This window comes from Macaca fascicularis, chromosome 6, assembly GCF_037993035.2.
Source record: "Macaca fascicularis isolate 582-1 chromosome 6, T2T-MFA8v1.1".
Taxonomy (NCBI): domain Eukaryota; kingdom Metazoa; phylum Chordata; class Mammalia; order Primates; family Cercopithecidae; genus Macaca; species Macaca fascicularis.
In genome coordinates this window covers 62,861,878-62,879,949 of record NC_088380.1, presented here as the reverse complement: position 1 = coordinate 62,879,949, position 18,072 = coordinate 62,861,878, and the positions used below count along the sequence as shown (strand labels likewise).

At 41.9% G+C, this 18,072-nt stretch overlaps 1 pseudogene; it reads right to left on the bottom strand.

The window, feature by feature from the left end:
* Positions 1-381: 381 nt before the first annotated feature.
* On the bottom strand, positions 382-10,225 carry LOC102118499 (sal-like protein 4; annotated as a pseudogene).
* Between the last annotated feature and the right edge of the window lie 7,847 nt (positions 10,226-18,072).

Sequence of the window (18,072 nt, the reverse complement as noted above, 5' to 3'; positions counted from 1 at the left end):
TTCCAAAATTAAAAAAATAAAAATGTCTGTATTTGTTTTGATTTTTTTTTTATTTTTCAATTTTTTGCAAAGCAACATAGCAACAATGGTGATCGTGAAGTTTGTCTGATGTGATCACAACCGTCGTAAACATCATTTGCATATCAGTAAGAAAAACAAAACAGGAGATGAATTCTTACAAAAAAAGCAGATTCTAGAGATTTCACTCTGTCTGCATTTCTCCTTCCACGCAAGTTCTCCTTTAGCTTAGCTGACTGCAATCTTGTTTTCTTCCAAGAAGTGAAGAAACTGGTTTTGGGAACGCTGTCAGTAGCACCTGGTTTTTCTACATCTGCACTGATACCTGATTGGGAGCCATCCATCTTAGAGTAGGCAAATCTGCTACTGCAGCATCACGGCGTTGGCAAACTTGTTCTGGCAGATGGGACAAGAATGCTGTGTCTTAATGGACGTGTTAGTTCAGTGAACCCCGAGGTGTGTCTTCAGGTTACCTTTGGGCGTAGCCACAGATCTTACACTGGATTAATCTCTCCCCACTGTGGGTGCAGTAATGCATCTTGAGGGAGCTCTGGCAGCTTAAGAATCGGTGGCAAATGAGACATTTGTTGGGGTCCATGGTCCTATTCCCTTGGAAGCCACCAGTCCTTGGGGAATTATTGTTTGATCCCACCCCAGGATGTGTGGGTCCACCCTCACTTTCTGGAGAAGGCCCAGGCTGCAAGTTGGTTGGCAGGGGGCCACCCTTGAGGTCCTTGGGGTTAGTCACCAAAGAGGGATTCTCAGGTAGCCCTACCAAGGGGGTTACAAGGACAGGTATGCTGTCTAGAAAGAGACTTGATTCATCTACAGGGAGGGGTACAGAGAGTACATAGGGGATGCCATTGCCTGTTGCCAGTTTGTCCTAGAGCTCAGCCAACAGCTGGGGGTTTGCCTTCACCTAGGGATGTCAGCGAAAGTGCACTTCGAGTCGTTCTTGGTGGCGAAAAGATGACCACAGACAGAGGACACGAAGGATCTCTCTCCAGTGTGGGAGCGGAAGCGGATCTGTAAGGAGCTATCAGTCCCAAAAACCTTGCTACAGCACTTACACCTGTGCTTGGAGAGGACCGCCTCATCTTTGGGTTTGACCTCCTCCACGGAGATGTTCGGTGGCTTCCCCTTCCCTTGGATAGGTCTGGCGCCACAGAGGAGAAAGGGCCCTGGAAGAACACTGAGCCCGGGGCCTGAGGATGTAAAGCACTGGGGAGGCGGGACACGACGTTTGGGAGCACCCAGGTCCCATCCGGCTTCCGAACAAAGGCCGTCAGCCCTGGGGACAAGGAGCTGGCGGCAGAAGGCATGTTGGCGTGAGGTAGCTTGGCTTGTTTCAAGGTGTCCAGAGACAGACCTTGGCTTCCAGCTTTCTGGCTGAGCAAAACCACAGCTGCAGAAACCTGCTGGGACATGTGACTGCCCAAGGTCTTCAGGGTGTCGGCCGCCCCGCTGGAGTGCAGGCATGAGCGGCTCACGTGTTCACCGGGATGCGGATCTGCTCAGTGAGCTGGGTCTGCTGTAGCTGCCTCTGCTGCTGCAGACACAGTATCGGCTCGAGGATGCTGTTGGCGCCAGGCACAGGGGCAGGCAGGGCATCTGCGCTCCGCTGATTCACCGCCACCTTGGTGTCCCGTAGCGCCTGCAAGGACACGTCAGTGTTGGCCACTTTGCCTTTGGGTAAATATCTTATGTACTGGGGGGTGGGTGGCAGGCCCGTCTTTGTCTTTAGGTACATCACAGATTCCGCACCAGCTTCTCCTTCATGTCCCCTGAGCTGCTCCCATTCTCCCTGTGACTTTCCTCACTGCTTGGAATGGGTGGCTGGTGGCTCAGTACAGCTCCAGAGATGTCTTCTGAAGGCACTGGACCCTCGCCATCATTCATGATGAAGACAGGTGGATTTTAGTGCAATTTTTCTTATGTTCCAACAACTCAAAGACGCTAAAGAACTTCGCACAGCATTTCTCAGACTTGCGTCTTCTCCCACCGAGCACCAAGCTCCCCCTCGCCGACGCCGTGGGGGCCACATCTACAAACTCCGTGGTCGGCTGCTGCTTACCCAGGTCCTCCTCCGCGGTGATCCGCTGGGGTTTTGCCTGCTTGGGCCTCGACGTGGTGCGAGCAACCAGGCGCCAGGAGAGCCGCAGTTATTTGCTCTCTCTGCCACAAATTCCACAGTTGGGAAATATACCCATCTTCCCCGCTCATTTTCATTCTGACTTATCTGGACACTCCCTCTATCCCCAGGAGAATACTCTTCTGCACTGCCAAGAATATATTGTGATCTGAGAATCTTTCTTTAACAAAATTCACATCTTTATTAGTTTTCCGTCATTGTACAAATATTCCTGGCTATGGCTACCTTACCGCCCCTCCAGCCCCACAAATCCAAAGTATAAATATTAGAAAAGTAAACCTGTAAATATGACAAAGATGCAAAATGGCCAGTTTTGTCATAGGTCAGTTCTTAACATTGAAAATCCTTCTGCCAGTGTCTTTTATTTTCTGCTATTATCTCAAATTAGTTTTTCACGAGAACCCAGCAGAATATAGAAGAAGAAAACTTAGATCCAAAGGACTCTCAACCAACAGTGGGTGCTGGACACTATTTAGTTTTTTCTACGGCTGGAAAAGGAGAGCTCATGTGGGTTTTCACAGCTTCCTTAAAAATGCAGGACTATGACTCCAAGCTCTCAAAATATCTGGAGGGAGAGCTGTGAGCATACTGGAGAATTCACTGAGAAATCTGGGCTCGAAGGAGAACAAATTATGATTCCTTAAAAAGAAAAGGAGTGGGCATCTGGGAACTGGTAGCTTTCTTTCTAAGAAAGAAATCGTTCTGCTTTTCGAGTAAGACAAGACAGAGCCATAGGTAAAATTCGATACATACTACTAAGAACGAATTAAACATTTATATCAAATAATCTATAAGTATTATATCTCTATAAGTATATTTATTGATTATCCTAAATCATATTATTCTAAACAGTCAGGGGTTTTAGCTAAAAGATAAGGCTTTTTAATTCTACATAGAATGAAAGACTAGAATTCCCTCTTAGGTAGTATCCCATTCCTACATGCCTTACAAGTTGGATCTCGGAAACATGATGCTCCTGCCACCTCTTTGCTGATGCTAGAGACGATTGCAACTGCAGCTACTGAAAGGAAAATTTTAACTGTGAAGCATCGAAGTTGCCTGGAGCTTTGCAGCTCTGAAGCCGAATCTATTGTTGTTTTGTTTTTGCTTTGTCCATTCCGTTTGACTACATGTAGACAAAGTTTAAGAAGACAAAAAGTAGACAAAAGACAAAGACTAACAAAGGAAAGTCCAGAAAGACCATTCAAAACAAAGACTCTCTAGTTCCAAGTCCTTTCTATTTCTATATAAACTTGAGGCAATCACTCACTAGTCTTTTATATTTCTGTCTTCTTGACTTGAATTAAAATGTGTCATGCTAAGAATCCAATTACTTCACCAGAGACAAAATTTCATTAGTCGCCAAAGAGCAATAAAATGCTGCTGTGTTCAAGGAGGTTCAATGTTGTCATCATTGCGAACTCAGCAACAGTCTAGACTATGTAACCACTTGTTATCAGAAACCGGTCAGAGAAACTCCTGGAAGGCATAAATCCCTCATATGGCTTCAGTCCCACCTCAGCTCTCAACACCCTCACTCTCTCCACTCCAATCATTACTTTTATTTCAGTTCTTCAAATACTGCAAGACTTCTCTTATGTCTGGGTCTTTGGATATGCAGTTGCTTTTGTATAGAATATTCTTCTACTTCTCACTTTATTCATTCCTCTTTCAGATCTCATATCAGTATCACTTCCCCCAGGGAGCCCTGCCTGGGTCCCTGTCACAGCATATCACCCAGCAGAGCACTACCGCATTAGTAATTCATGACTTAATGTGTATGGGCCTTGCCGGACTCTGCATTTCATGAAAGAAGAGGCTGTCTCTATTACCACACTATCCCTGAAACATAGTAAAATTCCTAACACTCAGGGACACTCATAAAGATTTATTGAATAAATAGATAAATTGACAGAACCCTTAGATGTGCAACTAAGACTTAATCTAACATCAGATTAATTTATGACTATTCTGTATGGACTGATAGAGTCAAGAGTCAGCTAGTGACAAGAAGCACGAAAGCAGCTAAATTTCTACAAGGCCAAAAGCAAGGAGACTCTTCAGCCCTTGAGGTCAAAAACCAAATATGAATTTGGAAAATTGTGCCACTAAATCAACCAAGAAATAAAGTTGTTTAAAATGCAAGAAATGATCAACTATAACTCAATTTAAGGTAAGTCCAAGAAGTTGTGTGTGAAGCACTTTTGGTTTGTTCTTGGTTCATTTTCTTGTTTGAAACTGAGTCTCACTCTGTCACCCAGGCTGGCTGGAGTGCAGTGGAGCAATCTTGGCTCACTGCAACCTCCACATCCTGGGTCCAAGCGATTCTCCTGCCTCAGCCTCCCGAGTAGCTGGGATTAGAGGCACATGCCACCATGTCCAGTTAATTGTTTTGTATTTTTAGTAGAGATGGGGTTTCACCATGTTGGTCATATGGTCTCCATCTCTTGACCTCGTGATCCACCCACCTCGGCCTCCTGAAGTGCTGGTATTACAGGCGTGCGCCACCATGCCTAACCTCTTGGTTCATTTTCAAAACACCATGTGGGAGTCTTGGCATATTGAAGCAAACATGATAGATTAAAAGTAGAAAATGTACATAAATATTAGATCAGAAAACAAAGGCAAGCAAGTCAAGCCTTTGGAAAAGCAGTTTTTAGAAGGACTAGAAGAGGACTCTAAGTGTTCAAAAGTGATCTAAAAGTGACCTGGAACAGGAATAAAATAAAATAAATGCAGCCTACTTTATTGATTATTCAGTACATGCTTTGCAAGGTGATAAACATTTTGTAGGCATTGCCTCTTTAGTCCTCAGAACCCCCTTGCAATAAGATAGGCACCATTGTACTCTCACTTTATAAGTGAGGTAACAGGTTCTAAACGGTTAAGTAATTTTCCTAAGCTTATAGAGATAGTGCGAAAACCCGTGTTCAAATCCGCATTTCTGGAGCTAAAATTCTTAAACTCACTGCACTACAAATCACCCAAATCTAAGACTCCTGCATCCCATTTCTTCTAAATCCAAATCAACATCTGCCCCCTCAGTGACACTTACAACCACCCTGCATTGCTTTCCCAAGTGTGCTGGTGAAAGCACTCGGGAAGAGCTATTCTCTCCAGAGCCGCTGCAGAGCATTTCACAAAGAAACGCAAAGAAGAACTCCAAAATTTGGTGAGCCAGTTCTGTGGGCACAGCCTCCTGTTGAGGCTCAGAATGAGACTACGTTAGGAAAATATTTAGGTATTTTTTTTTAACTTTGCACACGTGTCATTGTGTGTGAGTGTGCTTCTATGTGTGTTTGTGTACATATGTATAAGCCTAAATGCTCTGGAAGAATTCACACCAAACTCTAACAGTGGTGATTAATGGGAACAAGTATAGAATTAGAAACAGGAATGAAGAAGAAATGTTTCTTTTTAGGCTTCATACTTCTATCATATTCATAATTTTACTAGGTAATTAAGTCATATTTCAATTTTCTTAAAAGGCATCTAACTCATGTTTCTGCTGGATAAGAGAATGCTCTCATATTAATTGCAGCTATGACAGGTAGCTCTCTCCTCTTCCCCACCTGCAGTGCTGCACAGCTTCCTGATACTTTTCCAGGGGATACTCCCTTCCTTGCTTCTGCTGGAGCAGTTTCAGCCTATTGCTTTTTTTCCTTTCTTCATGTACTAACTTCTACGATCAAAGCCACTAAGACCCCATTTAATTTGGCTGCAATAAACCTATTCTTAACCGCTCCCAGAATACTTCAGGGCACTATGATCTCTTTGGCCACAAAAATTTGGCTGTAACTAGGGCTCAAAGATATTCTGCCTTCAAATAAGCAGCCCATACCAGTGATAGCAGTGGGTTCTATCTAGTCCATTAAATTTCATGTCAACTCACCTGTAGGATTAAACCTGAAATTATCTTTAATTTGTCTTGTCTTTCTCGTTTCCCAAATATCCAGGTTCTGTTTCCCCACATTATCATTTTATTAAATACACAATTAACACATGAATATGCTCTTAATAAAAGAGGAAAACCACGCAGAGGTATATCAAAAAAGTGAGACCATCCCTTGACTTTTTCTCTAATTGCAAAGTTTGTCACTAAAAATTGTTTGTGTGCATCCTTCCAAATACATTCCAATGTGTTTGTAACATAATTACATAATATTGTTTTGTGACTTGCTTTTTTCATTCCTTCACTCCCAATATATTTCAGGTCCTTTCAAGTCAGCATATTTGACTCCGCTTAATTTCTTTTAATGGTTCCATGGTATTTATGGTGTGATCATATCCTAATTAATGTAACCTCTACTGTACTGATGTAAATCTGGAACATTTCCACATTTAAACTCTTACAAGCAAGGCTGCAATGAACACCCTAATACATAGATCTATATATGAATTTTTAGTTTTTCTCAAGAATAGTTCTTAAAAATAAAATTCTTATTTATTGTCAGTTTTGATAAATATACCGAACTGCCACCTAAAAATGTGCCACTATTGTTTCATTCTCCAGCTTTATGGATTTTTCATATCTGAAGTAAGGAGATAAGCCAAAAGAGTCCCCGCACTCCTTGTGGAGTATTCTTCCTTTTCAAAATTACTTTAGCGCAATTCTCATTTAGTCAACTTCACGATCAGGCTTTCAAGTTCCACGAAATTTTTTTGTAAAGCAAGAAAAGAATGAAGAACTGAAGTTCTTGGTTCCTTGGGCTTGCACTCACTCTGTGTTCCACCCTGTAAGAGAAGCAGCCAGCACCCTGGAACGGCAGACCTCTGACCTGATGGGCACCAAGGTCGGGAAGGCCACCCTCATCCTCTTTAGCTAATGTCATGCTCAGGGCAGCCTGGCCAAAGGGCTCTCTGGATCCCACCTTGCCTGTGAACTTCAGGTAAGAGTGGCATCAAGGGTCTCAAAGAGCAAGACAGAATGGACTATGACATCAGCCTGTCCCTGTCATCTATGCGAGCCTAGGGAAGTCACAGCTCCCTCCCTCATTGGTTGGTAATACGGGTTTCACTACTATAACTGCAGCGGCTTGCTACAAGGACTAGAGAGTGTCAGAAGGGTCTAGCAGAGTACCTGCAGCAAGTTAAGTGTACAGTGGTTTAAAAAAGACAGGGGGACTTGTTTTCACTCATTTTCCATCGACTCCTTCAGGAACCTAGAGTCCGGTGATTTCTCCTCTCCACTCCTCACCCCTCCCTACAACTCCTCTGTGAGAGCAAAGTTCACCCTGACAGCAGTTACCACTTGGTGTGAATGTATTAGGGGCAAGGGCCTGTAAAGTCTGTGTCTCAGAAATGACCCAGGCCAGGGAACCTAAGCTCTCATCATCTTCTCCCAGCCACAGCCTCAGGCCTTGAACCCTCTACTGTCTTAAATTGTTCTCCTGTTGGACTGTTTTCCCCATCTTCCTATCATTCATTCATTCATTCAACAAATACTTAGAGAGCATTTGCCCTGTGCCAGGTACCATGCAAAGCTTGGGGGATGCAGTGGAGACCCAATGTCCGCCCTGCCTTCAGGCAAGGGCAAGCATTCCCCTCTCCATTCTTTTGCACAAGCACATTTATGTGGCTGTGTTCCAAGATCTCTTTACAACATGTTTTTCTCTGCTGCCTGCCACCATCTCTAGCCAGGCTTCCCCCACCTCCCCTGCATGTCCTGCCTCTTTCACATACAGTTGTCATGCTGTGAAACTGTTAAAGGGCTTCTGCTAGCAAGCATCAAGGACACAGCCTTAACCTATCATGTTCTCTAAATCAAATCAACATCAAGGACATCGTACTGAAGAGCCTTATGCCTTAGAATCATCCCCCTCGAGAAACTGCTGTTTGAAATCCTATCAGGACCTGCAAAGCCAAAATAAACCAGCTTTAACCTAAGACAGATGGAATGCTGAGTGTGTTAAAGCAGCTCTGTCTTGGTCTAGGAGTCCATCAGTTTCCTTGTCACCACTTCTGTTAATCAGAACCATCTGTGCATTCCTAGTAACATATATTAGCTCTGCTCAAGCATATCTGGGGGGAACCGCTCCCAAATGCAGGGCTCACTTGACTGGCAAGTTTAATAAATTGATGTTTGTTTTTCAGAACTCGGGTCTGTTATCTCATCAACAGTGCTTAATCTCAGTGTTTCCATGGACTGGAGTCCCTCAAGTCCTTCATGGTTGAATGACCAAGATGAAATAACTAGACGTGCTACTAAGAGATTTTTCGGGTGAGGGAAGGCGGACCCAGACAAAGAGATGAAAGGAGGTTAGTGCAGAGTCTCCACGCTAGACTTGAACATGATACAAGTCTATTTCCAGTAAATTTGACCAACAATGCTCTCAAGCTCCCATCTCCTATGGGATGAGAAGCTCCTGAAATCATATCTTAAACTACCTCATAACTTTTCAGTCACATACTGTCATGAAGATAGATTTCTTTCATTATTTAAGACTCAACCCAGTTCTGTTTAAAACTTCAGCCTTGGCTAGAAGATAGTGTCTGCAGTGGTTCACACCTGTGATTCCAGTACTTTGGGAGGCCAAAGCAGGCGAATCACTTGAGTTCAGAAGTTCAAGACCAGCCTGGCCAACATGGTGAAACCCCGTCTCTACTAAAAATACAAAAATTAGCTGGGCACAGTGGTGGGCACCTGTAATCCCAGCTACTCAGGAGACTGAGGCAGGAGAATCACATAAACCCAGGAGGTGGAGGCTGCAGTGAGCTGAGATGGCACCATTGCACTCCAGCCTGGGTGACAAAGTGAGACTCCATTTCAAAAAAAAAAAAAAAAAAAAATCAGCCTTGTCTTTGAGTAACTGCTCTGAGGGTGTATAGTGGAGGAAGTGTATCGTGGAGAGTGTATGGTGGAGGAAGTATCTCTCATGAAGGGAGACACGGCATGTCCTTATCCCTCAGCTGACTCAAGATCATGGCTTCATGCTCTCCCTCCTACTTCTATAGTCAAGAATAAACTAAGGCCTGAATAGTCAAATTCAAGATCCTTGTTCTTTACCTGGCCTAAGTGCTTCTGGACTACATGCATTCTGTGAGAGGACGGGGAAAAGGAGAGATTTCATGCACATTTCATTTGTACATGTCTACTTTAAAGTGAACACAGTTTCAAGAAAAACTTATGATTCACTGTTTGTAGATGTCGAAGAATTAACATTTTCTAGGTAAAACTAATGCCACAAACAATCATTTATGGGCATTTACCAATGTCTGTTAGGCAAACCTGTAACACATCAGATCCATTCTATTAGTAAATCTATTTGATTCAACAAGGAAACTGTGTCCACGTATGCTGAGTGTGCAACTGTTCATATCATTGTCTGCTTGTGACATTAAAAGCATAAAGCAAACCATGAGTTCAGCCTTACATATTATGTAAATAAGATTGGATTTATTCAGTGTGACTGAGGGTACTAAAAATAACATGGCATTTGTCACTGGAATCTGCAGGCAGGCAGCTCAGAATGTTCACTCACAAGTAAAGACACAACAATGAGACATGCACTAGTACCAATTCAAATCAGAAGTGTTCACTCATGAGAAATATTTCCATAACAAAAGAAAGAAAAGAACAGTAAGATAATTTGACTTCTGCCTAACAAGCAATCCAAAAGCCCTGCTCAAAAGATGTTTAATAGTGGAATCTTTTTTATTCTGGTGGATTATTCAATTCTGAGCTAAAAGTACACCTTGAATGATTCATTAACAGCTATGAAGGACATGAATCTAGATTGACATAGAGATGAGTAAGGCAGACAGAATACGAACAGATATAGAAACACATATGCACACACCAGGATGTTGGGAAACGGGCCTGGGAGAGGCCGGAAGACAGGGAAGATAGCACCAGACTGATTTCTTTTGAAGAATTATGGGGAAAAGGAAGCACTGTTGGAGTAAAAAGGAAAAAACCCTGCCACAGAGGCTACATTTGACTTTGGTTCTTGGTTCCCTTTACCTGCAGGTTGAATCAGTGTGGAGCTTGCTAAAAACGTCAGGCTGCTGAGTGATCTCTTTCTTTAAGGTTTCTGTTGCCATGGGAACAGTCATCCTCTATTTTCCGAAAGGTGGTTAATAACTGGATTTGAGAGTAATCACATTCTGTCCCAAACTTGAATTCAGCTCACTTCTGTCTCTGATACTGCCACCGTGGGTGTTATTACTGAAAACTCAGAATATGTTGGGAACTAATATCCAGAAAAAGACACTAGGTCTATTCCAAGAATTGATTCAGATTCATTGGTGTGGGTCTGTGAGGTATGACCACAAAATCATGATGCATGTGTTTCAGTGTGAGTGCGTCCTTCAGCAAACAAACCTGAACTTGCAGAAAGAAAAGCACCCTGTGTCTTGCAAAGTAAACGATGGGTATGTGCTTAGTCCAACACTGCTATCATAATTGGAAACTTTTCTAGAACTCTTCTTTTTGATACTATCTTCAGAGTTCCTTTAAAAGTCCCTCTGGGAAACCCATTTCCTAACTTTGTAGAAATGTTTTATGCAGTGAATATATAATTTTATGCCAGTGCCAATGGCCACTGTGATGCCAGAGCAAGAAAGAGTGAACTATTTTTATTTAAACTAGGAGCAGAAGCCACAAGCCATCCTTAAAAATTGTATATATGGCCAGGTACAGTGGCTCACGCCTGTGATCCCAGCACTTTGGGAGGCCAACGTGGGCGGATCACAAGGTCAGGAGATCAAGACTATCCTGGCCAACACGGTGAAACCCAGTCTCTACTAAAATACAAAAAAAACCAGGTGTGGTGGTGCACACCTGTAGTCCCAGCTCCTCAGAAGGCTGAGGCAGGGGAATTGCTTGAACCTGTGTCTCCAGAAGTTGCAGTGAGCCGTGATAGCACCACTATACTCCAGCCTGGGACAGAGCAAGACTCCATCTCAAAAAAAAAAAAAAAAAGAAAAGAAAAATTACATTTACACAGACCTATTCTATTGGGATAGCTATTACTCAAAAACTAGAAAACAATGAGTGCTGGGGAGGATGTGGGAAAATTGGAAAACTTGTGCATTGTTGGTGACAACCTAAATGGTGCAGCCACTGTGGAAAAAGGTGTAGAGTTTCCTAAAAAAAACTAAACGTGGAATCACCATATAATCCAGCAATTCCACTTCTAGATATATATTCAGCAAATTGAAAGCAGAGACTTGAGCAAATATTTGTCCATCAAAGTTTATAGCATCATTATTCACGATAGCTAAAATGTGGAAACAACCCAAATGACCATTGACAGATGAATGGATAGACAACATGTGTTATATGTATATATTGGAATATTACTCAGCCTCAGAAAGCAATGGAATTCTAATAGGATTCTACAACATGGATAAACCTTGAAGACATTATGCTAAGCCAAACACATAAATTAAGCCCAAAACAAAAGGACAAATATTGTATGATTCCACTAATATGAGGTACCTGAAATAGTCAAATAATTCATTGAGAGAGAGAAAGGAGAATGGTGATTGCCAGATACTAGGGCGAGTAGGGAATGGAAGTTATTATTTAATTGGTATAGACCTTCAGCTCTGGAAGGTGAAAAGGTTCTGGGGATGGATAGCGATGTTGGCTGCACAACAATGTTAATGTACTTAACGTCAAGGGATTGTACACTTAAAAATGGTTAAAATGGTAAACTTCATGTTATGTATATTTTACCACAATAAAAAAATTTCTATAAAATCAAAGCCAGGAGTATCTTAGTTATCTTCAAACCCACCAATTCTCAGTCAATTTCTCACCTTCACAGCTGATATACACAGAAGTTCTCCAGGACCTACCCAAACATTTGAAAATAAGATAGTTTTCCTGGCACCCTAGGCCAGGTCCCGGTTTGCACTAATAAAAGAGAAAAGCAACCTCACACTAATGAGACTCAGTCCTACGTGACATTGCCAGATTTAGCAAATAAAAACATACAACACCCACTTAAATTTGAAATTTAGATAAGCAACAAATAAATTTTTAGTATATGTATACCCTAAATGTTGCATGAGATATAGTTACACTAAAAATTTTTGTTGTTTAGCTGAAATTCACATTTAAGTGAGCATATTGTATTTTATCTGACAATACTAATCCTAAATGAAATTGCTTCTGGCCAACAGCATCATCTCTTGCCTTTAAACACTGACTCAAAGTCTGCCACTGTCTGAGTCAGCTGCACTCAGGCATAAACCACACTGTTATCAGAACTTCGAGTGCAGAGAGCAGAAAATAAAGCACAGATCTGGTCACGGCCATTTTCTCCCCTTCTGCAATAGTCAATGTATGTCCAAAATCTGCCACTTCAGCCCTTGTCTTCAGCCTTAGGGTTAAGTCATATTCCATCCTACCCATTAGCTCAGCTCTCCATGAGGTCTGGAGCCTAGACCAGCCTGGTGGATTGTATCAGTCTTCCCTAATTTCTCATTAGATTTAGAAATATCACATTGAAAAGCTGTTTACCATATCATTTCAAGGTCTCTTATATAAATATGTCCATGATGGTTTCCAGTGACAGGAAGGCCATTTTAAAACTATCACTGCCAAGTTTTTCTGTAAATACACCCCCGTGTTATTAAACAATTAGTGCAATTGTCAAGTAAACGTCATGAAAAGAACATTACGGTCTTCATTTTATATCTAAAGAAACAGAACAGTCACTGGCTTTCTCAGTCAATAGTTCACTCTAAATCCATCACTTACTTCTCTCCACCTGCCTTTCCCACCCCCTGGGGTGCTTTTTTTCTTAAAATCTGGTGCCTTAATTGGGCAAGTGTGTGTTTCCTGCCTTGATACCACTTGTTTGTTTTCTTGGGCCTGATGATCCCTATTGTTACATCTGTAAAAAGGAAATATTCAAAAGCATAAGAATGACACTAATATGGAATTGGTCGTGAGAATGGTTTGTCCTTCACTGTGTCACTCCTGGGACAGCTCAAGGGACACACACAACCCTTTCTACAGAGCCTATTCCATTCTTAGTTCCTCAGAGCAGAAATATGCAACTCAATCCAACAAGTACCCATAGAGCTCCTATTACGCAGAAGGCATCACTAACTGAAGCCAAGGAGCCAAATTATTAAGACATTGTCACTGCCCACTGGGCACTTATAAACTCACGATATTTGCCCTTAAGCTTCTGACCTTTTACATTTTCCCCCACTGCTTTCTATTATCCCACCTACTCCTTTAAATCCAGGCATTTTGCTGGGATCTAAGCTTGGTCTGCCTCCGTTTTCTCTTCCATTCTGTTCTATGCTTCAACTTTTATGTTTATGTTGTGTCTGCCAAATTCTCTTACTCTGCCCTAGGCCCAGATTTTCCAAATTCCCTTCGGACATCTCTATCTGGATATATTTGTTCCAAGCTCAACACACTTCAAACCCAACACATATTCTTCCTCCCCAAGTCTTGCTTCTGTACTCCTTATGTCAATGGTATCACTATATTCCAAACAGAGGAAACTGAAGCTCTCCCTCCTCACGCTTCCACACAAGCAATTATAATACCCAGCCAGCTCCACTCCCGCAATGGCCCTCAGCTCTGCCTCTGCCCACTCCCACTAACCATGCCTTGGCTTTTTTCCTTGTCCTCGCACCTGCGTGCCACAGTTGTTGTGGAACTGTCTCCCTAGCCTCCAAACTTTCCCTCCTCAAATCCATCTTTCAGGCTGCTACCAGACTTATCCTACAATCACTAGTTAAATTACACTACCCTCCCACTCAAAAACCCTTAGTGTCTCCACGTTGCCTGGAGAAAAAAAAATCCTTATAATAATATTCAGGACTCTGCCATCTGGCCTCAATCTCATTTCTCTTTCTCCTACTTCATTGTCCTAAATGTCCTATATGTAAGCCACATAAAACCTTGCATTTCCTCCAAAATTGCTCATCTGGCTCTTTGATGAAGGTGTCTCCTTCTTGTAGACCACCCCTCTCTCCTGGAAAGAGCCCAGGAGAGCTTGAATCAACATATCTTAATTCAAATGCATTTATGTCATATTGGTCAAATTAACTTTACCTGAGTTTCCTTACCTTTAAGATGGGGACAATAATTATGTGTACTATGGAGTTTTTGTAGGATTTAAGAGATAATACATTTAAATAAGCTTAGCATAATGCCTAATGTGCACATTTTAGTTCTGGTCATTGTTATTTTTTCAATTTGCCTGTATTTATCAACTACTACTCATCCTTTAGGACTCCAACAAAATGCCACCTCCCCGCAGAAACTTCCTCAATTGCCTTAGTCAAAAACCATCATTAGCTCCTCCTTCCACCTCTCATCAATAAGTGTGTCACTCCAGATAGCACATTTTTCACTCTACTTTGCATTCTAATTCTTTATTTATAGGTACATCCTCCCAACTCTTCCCTGACCCCTATCCCCACCCCACTCACAAGCTCATGAGTGGCAGCCTCCTGTTAGTGTAAAGCCTTTTGGGGCTCCAGCTAAACGTTTCAATTTAGTACCAGAGGATCAAAAGAAAGTCCTCAATTTTCAAACCTAAGCCCCTGCTGAAAACACTTCTCTCAATTGTACTTGAGGCTACAGAAAAACTTCATTTTCTGTTTTTACTCCAGTTGCTATGGTAAATGGCTAGTTCTCCCTCATTTTCCTGCTCTTGGAATTGGTCCTTAATTACACTAAGCTCTTACCTAACAATTGTTTTCAAAAAATATTCAACAATTTTTTTTTAATTCACTGGAAATCACAGCTTTCTCTTCAACTTTCGTTTAAAATCTATAAGAACCACTCCATGGTGACCAAAAAAAAAAAAAAGATTTGAGAAGTGTTGGAATAATATCATTAAACAACAGATGACCAACTACAAATTATACATTTGGGTCTGTGAGCGCTCCCAAATTTATCATCAAGGACACCTCATCGAAGAAATAAAATTTTTCCAAAGAGGTTCATGGTCTAGAGGTAAAATATTTTCTATGTCAAAAACTGCAAATTTTGTTCATTTTTCATTAAGGTATAATGGTCTGCCAAATTAATAAAATTTGGATGGACTTGCTCAAAATTTCACATTCCAATTAGAGAGTAGGCCAAAGTTCATGGAAATTTTACCCAAGCAAAAACTTATAATTTCACATCCAGACCCTGCACTTCATGTTCTTGACTTTGCGAAGGAAATCCTAAGGTAGATGAGTACAAATTAAGCCTCACAGTTTTGCCTAGACGCTTGTTTTCCTTCTCAAGCATTTTCAAATTCAAAATAACCTTAATTTACAGGAAGTTGCAAATCATTCTGTTTATTCCACACGTTTGGGGGATGTGTATACAAATATTTACTGGATGTAAAACTTCAATGTCTTACTACAAACCATCTGACTTCAGAAAACTGAATACATACAGCAATAATTAACAACAGATGAAAATTTTACATTCTTAGAGTTTCACATCTTGAACTTGGGCATACCCTTCAGGGTAGGTACTCATTAGAGCAACAGGGCTTTTGAGAAGCATGTTTTCATTCTGTTTCTAGAGCACCACTCAGACACAGAGGAAAATATTATTCTCTGAAATGAAGTGTGGTTAAAAATAGAAAGCAAAGTAATAGCCAACCTTTGAGATTTCCTGAGTTGAACTTTAATCCCGTCCAAGAAGGGGTTATTGTGAAATCGTTCTTTTTAGCTACAACAAATGAATAACTAAATGAAATTCACCAATAGAAGCACCACGGCATGGAAGTTATGAAGCTCTCCACACTTCCTAGGAAGAGAAGTTTGAGTTTGAGCTTTAACTTTATATGGTGGTGTTTCTCAGATTTCATACTTTAAACCATCTAGGTAATCCATGTCTACCAATGATTCACAGAATCACAGAATTCTGGAATGCAACCATTTCATTTTACAGATGAAGAAAAGTAGCAATGTGCCCACAGTAAAATTTCTAATTATTTACAATGTTGGGATAGGAACTCAGACTACCTGACCTTCTACCCCAGTACTCCTTTTATTCCAAAACTAGGCATGCCACAGCCCTTCTGCCAAAATCACACAACTATGGGTTGCAGGGCCCTGGAGGATGAGAAAATAAAGAAGCCAGAGTATGCACAGCAAGTTGCCCACACCCCTTTGCTGGGCAGGTCCTGAAATCACCAAGAAAGCAACCACATCCCTCCTACACCCACTCTGAGCATGTGCCCTCAACCCAAATACTCGTGACAGGTGTCTGGAGTGGGAATGGCCAGAACCCACCATTATGAACCCCAAAGTTGATGTGGGCAGCCACTAGAATTCCTTCTAGGGCCATGCTAGCTGAGAAAACCCCAGCTGCCACCAGATGAAGGAAAGATAGTTGCTGCAGGCTGGAGCTACCAGCTTCTCCCTGGTCAACATTTCAGCCTTCCTTGTGGAAACGAAGCCTCCTCTATTAGTCCACTAGGGCTGCCATAACAAAGTACCACATACTGAGTGACTTAAATAACAGATATTTATTTTCTCATGATTCTGGAGGCTGAGAGTCCAAGATCAAAGAGATGATTTCTTCTGAGGCCTCTGCCCTGGGCTTATAGGTGGCCATCTTCTCTCTGTGTCTTCAAATGGTTTTCTCTGTACATCTCTGTGTTTTAATTTCCTCTTCTTAAAAGAACACGAGCAGTATTGGATTAAGGGCCACCTGAATGACTTTTTTTTAACTCAATTACCTCTTTAAAGACCCTATCTCCAAATATAGTCACATTCACAGGGACCAGGAGTTACAGCTGCAATGTATGAATTCGGGGATAAAATAGTTCAGCCCCTTACACCTCCTGAACATATCCAAGAACCAACCAAAAAAAATCCACTGGTTTTCTTCCTTCCTACAGCTCTTGCTTCTACTAACTGCAGCAGATGCAGACTTATGCTGGTGCCTCTCTCTCTCTCTTTCTCTCTCTCTCTCTCTCTCTCTCTCTCTTTCTCTCTCTCTCTCGCTCACACTCTCACTCTTGCTCTCTCTCTCTCACACACACACACGCGCACACATATACACACAAACATACACACACACAGTATTTTCTGCACTCTCTTGCGGGTCTATGTAGATCAGACTCTTCAATTCTGTTGATATAATCATAGACAATGTCCTAAACTCTGAAAGAACCACGAGAACTTCTAAAAAGCCCTATAGAGATCCACTGGGGAAGAAGCTCTATGAATCCCATTTAACCCACTGTGGTAGGCAGAATTTCGAAGATGTCCCCCCAAGATTCTCATCTCTGATTATTCAAAGGAATATGAATCTAAATACTACTGTGAAGGAGTGTTGCAGAAAGAATTAAGGTTACCAATGAGCTGACTTTAAAATGGGGAGATTATTCTGGATGACCTAGGTCGGCACAATTATGCTCACATGAGCCCTTAGAAGCAGAAGAGGAAGGCAAAAGAGTCCTTCAGAGAGGTGCTACCTGATGGAGGAGACCTAAGAAGAGGTTGGAGGGATGCAGAGTGTGAGAGGGACTCCACCCACCATTGCTGGCTTTGAAGATGGAGGAAGGGGCCATGAGCCAAAGAATCCAGGTGGCCTCTAGAAGCTGACAAAGACCCCTGGCCAAGATCCAGCAAGAAAATGAAGACCTCAGTCCTGCAAACACATGAAACTGAATTTGGCCAACAACCTGAATGAGCTTGGAAGTGAACTCTTCCCTAGAGCCCCCAGGAAGGAACGCAGCCTGGCCAACACCTTGATTTAGGTTTTGTGAGCCCTGGAGCAGAGAAATCAGCCTAGCCAACCTACAGTTCTGACTTACAGTAGTGTGAGATGATAGATTTGTGTTGTTTTAAACTCTTAAGTTTGTGATGATTTGTTACAGTAGTGATAAAAAACTATGACACCCATCCTGTTATCAAATGTAATTTCCCTCCATTTTTCTCTTTTAGGAGTAAACTTCTTCTCACATCAC